Source organism: Panthera tigris, chromosome B2 (genome assembly GCF_018350195.1).
Source record: "Panthera tigris isolate Pti1 chromosome B2, P.tigris_Pti1_mat1.1, whole genome shotgun sequence".
NCBI lineage: Eukaryota > Metazoa > Chordata > Mammalia > Carnivora > Felidae > Panthera > Panthera tigris.
In genome coordinates this window covers 31690387-31696035 of record NC_056664.1, presented here as the reverse complement: position 1 = coordinate 31696035, position 5649 = coordinate 31690387, and positions in this window count along the sequence as shown.

Genomic DNA, 5649 nt, shown 5'->3' with positions numbered 1-5649 from the left:
CTATTTCCATCATCATACTGTCCCTCATCTTGCCTTTTAACAGCCACACCTGCTTCCCCTTCCACTCCTGGACCCGTCAATCCATTTTTATTTCTATAATTTTGTCATTCCAAAAATGTTATATAAATAGAATCATACCCTATATAACCTTTTGGGATTGAATTTTTTTTCCCCCAGCATAATTCCCCATAGATTCATCCAGGTTGTTGTGTGTATCTTTAGTTTGTTTGTTTTTATTGCTGGGTAGTATTACTTGCTATGCATGTACCGCAGTTTGTTTCCAGTTTTTGACTATTGTGAATAAAGCTGCTATAAACATTCATGCACAGGTTTTTGTGTGAACACAGATCTTTACTTCTCTGGGATACATGCTCAGGAGTGTAACTGCTGGGTTGCACAGTTTTAAACTAACTCTCAAACTGTCCTCCAGAGCGGATTTCCCACATTAGTTTCACCAGCAATGGATGAATGACCCCATTTTTATGCAACCTTGTTTTCGGTATTGGTATTGTCCCTATTTTTTATTTTTATTAAAATTTTTTAATGTTTATTTTTGAGAAAGAGAGAGAGAGAGACAGAGGTGAGTGGGAGAGGGGCAGAGAGAGAGGGAGACACAGAATCTGAAACAGGCTCCAGGCTCTGAGCTGTCAGCACAGAGCCCAATGTGGGGCTCAAACTCAGGAACCATGAGAGTCTTGTAGATTTCATCTTCTTGTACATTTCACCTGCTTTGATGTTGTGCAGAAAGGGAGAAGACAGGTTCTATTTCCCTTGCTGAGAATCTCTGAACCCTTCTGAAGTTACACAATTGCAAGGATTAGCAGAAAATGTTAACATTTTAACCTAATATAGTTAGTTAAATTTGTGGTAAACAAATTCCCATATAGGATATATATTCTGGTATATTTAAATATTAACTGAATACAACACTATTAATCTTTACAGTATGGTATTTATTTATTTTTTGAAGAGGATTAAAAATGAAAAGTAATAGAGTTTTCACCTTGGAAAGTAGAAATGAATTTTTCCCTTCTTTTCATTTCCTTCAGTATTTTAGTATTTTAGACTCATTTAACCTTTTTAAAGCCTTAAACATTTTTTTAATGTTTATTTATTTATTTATTATTTTGAGAGAGAGAGAGAGAGAGAGACAGAGTGTGAGGCAGGTGGGGCAGAGAAAGAGAGAGAGGGAGACACAGAATCTGAAGCAGGCTCCAGGCTCTGAGCTGTCAGCATAGAGCCTGATGCAGGGCTAGAACCCATGGACCACAAGATCATGACCTGAGCCGAGTGGGCCACTTAGGTGCCCACCCAGGTGCCTGTAGACTCATTTAACCTTTTAAAGAAAGTTATAAATAGACATGGTTTAAAATGTCATGTATTTGTATAAGGCTTATAATGAACAACAGCAGACCTCACTGCCTCCCCATTTTCCCTTTCCAGACACAGACTTTGTTAGGTAGTACCATTTTACAAGTGAGAAAATAGAGGCTTAAAGAGGTTCATGAACACCCAAGTTCATATGGGTCGGAAGTGATGTAGCTATGATAACTCAAATCTGTTTGACCCCAGAACTTGATCTCTGAGCTATATTGCTCCTCAATTACAAGATCACTTTCCTGATGAGGGAGCATAAGGCAAGCTGAGGGCAAAATACAGGCTAACAGCACTGCCTCCCTCCAGGTGGGATATGTGTAATGTTCCTAGGACACTCCTGGATGCCCAAGAACAAAGGCAAATGAAAAATTAAATTCCCTTACTGCCTATAGCCCATTGACAAGTCCTTGAAACAGGCAGAGTGACCTTTCTCTAGGAGCACAGCTGCCTTGATGATGACATTTCAATAGGGGCAAAAGGTAATCTTGGCTTAACATTATCCTGACCGCCCCCCCCACCCCCCACCAGGATCCTGTGTCTCCTTAAACACATAAAAATTCCTTTGCAAACCTCCTTTATCTTTAACCCCCAAGTATATGTTGGCAATTATACTCCAAGCGTATGGCCCTGATATACATCTGAAGGGGCTGATGACTGAGGTTTTACTAAACAGTAATAAATTATGTTTTTCTAATAACAGCTAGCCCCTTAAGGTTCTGGAAACCTTGCTTCCAAAATTCCTTAGAGACTTACGCTGTCCCTAACCCCCTCCCAACTTGAAAGTATATAATTAGTTACTCTTCACAACCCCAGTGCAGCTCTTTCTGCCCACAGGTCCTATCCCCATGCTTTAATAAAATCACCTTTTTGTAGCAAAGACATCTTCAAGAATTCTTTCTTGGCCGTTGGCTCTGAACCCTATCTTCACCCCAATCTCCATCATTCTTATTTCTGCTGTAACAATCACAAATTTAGTGACTTAAAACAACACAAATTGATTATCTGGCAGTCCTGGAGGATATAAGCATGAAATAGGTCATATGGGAATAATCAAGGTGTCAACAGGTCTGTGTTCCTTTTGGAGGCTCTAGAGGAGAATCTTTCTTGCCTTTTCCAGCATCTAGAGGCCACTTTGATTTCTTCCCTAGGTGCCCCCTGCAGCAACACTTCACCCAGACTTCTGGTCTGTCCTCACATCTCCTTTGACTTGATCCACCTCCCTCCTCTGACAGGTACCTCTGCTTCATTACAGTGCAAAGTCTCCTCTGAGGGAGGAACACAGGCTTCATTAACATAACATAGGATGCCTGTATGGACACATTTTCTAAGTCTGCCTGCCTGTGCAATTTTCTGCCTTCTTTTACATTGATGAAAAAGCTCCTTTTTCTGAATATTCATCCTAAACCCTAGTTAAAAAGAACCTGCTCACCTTTGCTGGCAAAGTCCTAGCTTTGGAAATTACTCCCCATGACCTCCTGGTTTGCTGCAAATAAAGCTTCCTTTGCGTGACAACTTCACCTGGTGTAGTCTGTACCTGTAACTCACAAGGGAGCAAAGTCATGTTAGTGGAAGACTTCAACCACCTCCATTTTGACCTCAAACTTTCTGATTAAGTTCTTTCCAGCGTATCTCTTAATTCAGGCAAAAGACCCTGAGGACAAAGCATTCTGTGATGGGAACAAGAACTACCCCCCCACCACAATATGGGCTGCCCTGAGCCAGCAAGGCCCCACGCGACTGCCCCCAAGACCATGATCCACCTGACCTTCACTGCCCACCTGCACATACCCACCCACCTTTTCCTCATACAAATTTGGGTGTATTTTCTCCACTCTGGAGGCCGTCTTTGAGATGCTAGCCTGCTGTCTTCCTGTGTTGGCCTCACCGAAATAAATTCCTTTCTTGTTTCACCACCACTCCTCTCTCTGCCTTTGGATTTTGTCAGCAGCCCTGTTTGGGACCCCTGGAGCTAGGCACTCTTGCACCCCTGGGTCCCAGTTACATCGGTTTGGTTACAGAAGTCTTCAGTGTCCTTAATGTTCTGATTTGGGTGGTAAGCAGCAGCATGGAAGTCTCGGTGGTGTCTAAACAGGGTGGCTCTCCATTGGAGAGGGCCCCCCCACCCCAATGTGGGGCAATGATTGGGTGGAAGCCAGTGGCCTGGTAGGTGAAATAATTCACCTGAGGTAGAACAAAGGAGATGGTAGTTTATTGACTATATCACCAGGGAGCAATGGGCAGGACACAGAGGAGAGGTCTTCTGCCAAGAGGCAGTGGGTGTGGAATACACTGCAGGGGAGCAGCGGGCAGGACAGCAGGAGAGGCAGTCTGCCTAGAGGAAGTGGGTGTGGACTATACCGCAGGGGAGTGGTTGGTGGGACCTCAGAGGAAAGCTGTCCTCAGTAAGGCAGTGGGTAGGGCTCTTTTTAAAGGGGAAGATGAGGAGGTATGGCGATATGGAATTCTCCCTGTTTTGGTTACTGTGCCTTGTTGTAAGTAGCCCATTGGTCATTTAGGGCCTATGGATATTTAGAGGTGGGTCGCCTGATTGGCCTGTTTGTATTCTCCCAGGTGGTCGCTGTAGGCCCTTTCTGCATTCCATCGTTCTAGCCTGTTGGCCTAAAAGCAGCCTCTATGGCTGATTGCCCTTAATTTGGAGGCATGACTTTTGACATGTATTCAGTGAGAGAGTTTCGTGGTCTCCCTCTGGTGTCCATAGAAAACCACATTTTCTGCTATTCATTATTGATGGATTGTGCATATGTGATTTCTAAGAGAGTAACTTTCTACAGTCTATTCCTGGCAGACTTTCGCCTGAAACTGCACTTTTGCCACCTTGTTCCCTCAGGAAGACTTCTTCATTTTCATCAGCTTCCAGTGAGTTGTGGTGACCTCATAGGGTTGGGCTGCGGAGTGTGCTGTGGGACGGGGAAGATAAGGTGGGAGAGGTAGTCACAGGCCTTCTGTGGGTGGACTTTGGGGGCAGAAAGATCTCCTTGTCTATAGCATTCTCAGTAAGTGAGGGATGAGGTGAAAGAAGGTTGGGTTTTTATGTCAAAATGAAGGACACTGTCATGTCAGGACTCTAGATTAACCATCAAAATTCTAGTTGGAAAAAGTTAAGAAATTTAACAATTTTTTTTCTTTTCTTTATTTATTTTGTTTACTATCATTGTATTTTATTAAAATTTTTTTTAATGTTTATTTGTTTTTGAGAGAGAGAGAGAGAGAGAGCACGAGTGGGGGAGGAGCAGAGAGGAGACAGAATCTGAAGCTCCAGGCTCCGAGCTGTCAGCACAGAGCCTGACGTGGGGCTAGAACTCACAGACCTCGAAATCATGACCTGAGCTGAAGTCGGATGCTCAACCGACTGAGCCACCCAGGTGCCCCTTTTGTATTTTATTTTTAAATTTTAACTCCAGCATAGTTAACATTCAGTATTATGTTAGTTTAAAGTGTATAATATAGTGATTCAACAATTCTATACATTACTCCATGCTCATCACAGTAAAGTGTGCTCTTAATCCCCTTCACCATTTTCCCCCATGCCCTCCTCCTCTCCAAACACCAGTTCGTTCTCTATAGTTATGATTCTTTTTCTTGGTTCCTCTCTCTCTCTCTCTCTTTCTCTCTCTCTCTCTCTCTCTCTCTCTCTCCCTCCCATCCTCCTAGGCTTGTTTTGTTTCTTAAAAGAAACAACCTTAAACTTGAATCCGGCTTTGTTTTGCAACAATGGGAGTTGGTGCCCTGGAGGTTGTGATGTGGCCATTTGACCACCAGATGGCCATAGAGATCAAAGTTTAAGTTGATTTTTTGCACTTCCTGCGTGGAGGGAATCCCCTGGAAATCTGGCATTTTCTAATGGGCTTTCCCTGTGTAGACTTTGTGTCTCCTTTCTCACATTATGTCATCTGCAAGGCTCTGAACGGAGTGATGGGGGACATGGAAATCCAGGGCAGGGAGAAGAGAGGCTCGAGACTTCCAGCCCAGCCACAGAAGCTCTCTTGCTTGTCCCCTCACTGCTTGTCTTCTTTCCCCCAAGTCTCCCTTCTTGGGCAGTCACCTTTATTGCAGAAGTCTGCAGCTGTAGCAAGGGAGCTGGGTCACAAATTGAATGTGATATACTGTAAAATGGCCTTATGGATATAAAACAAGATCTGGCTAACTAAAACTTAGGAGTTAATGAGAAGCAAGGCCATTTGGCAAATTGGCTATTCAGTGACTTCAGGGCCCAGGTCAGTCTCCCAGTCACCATGAGTTATCCCCAGGCCT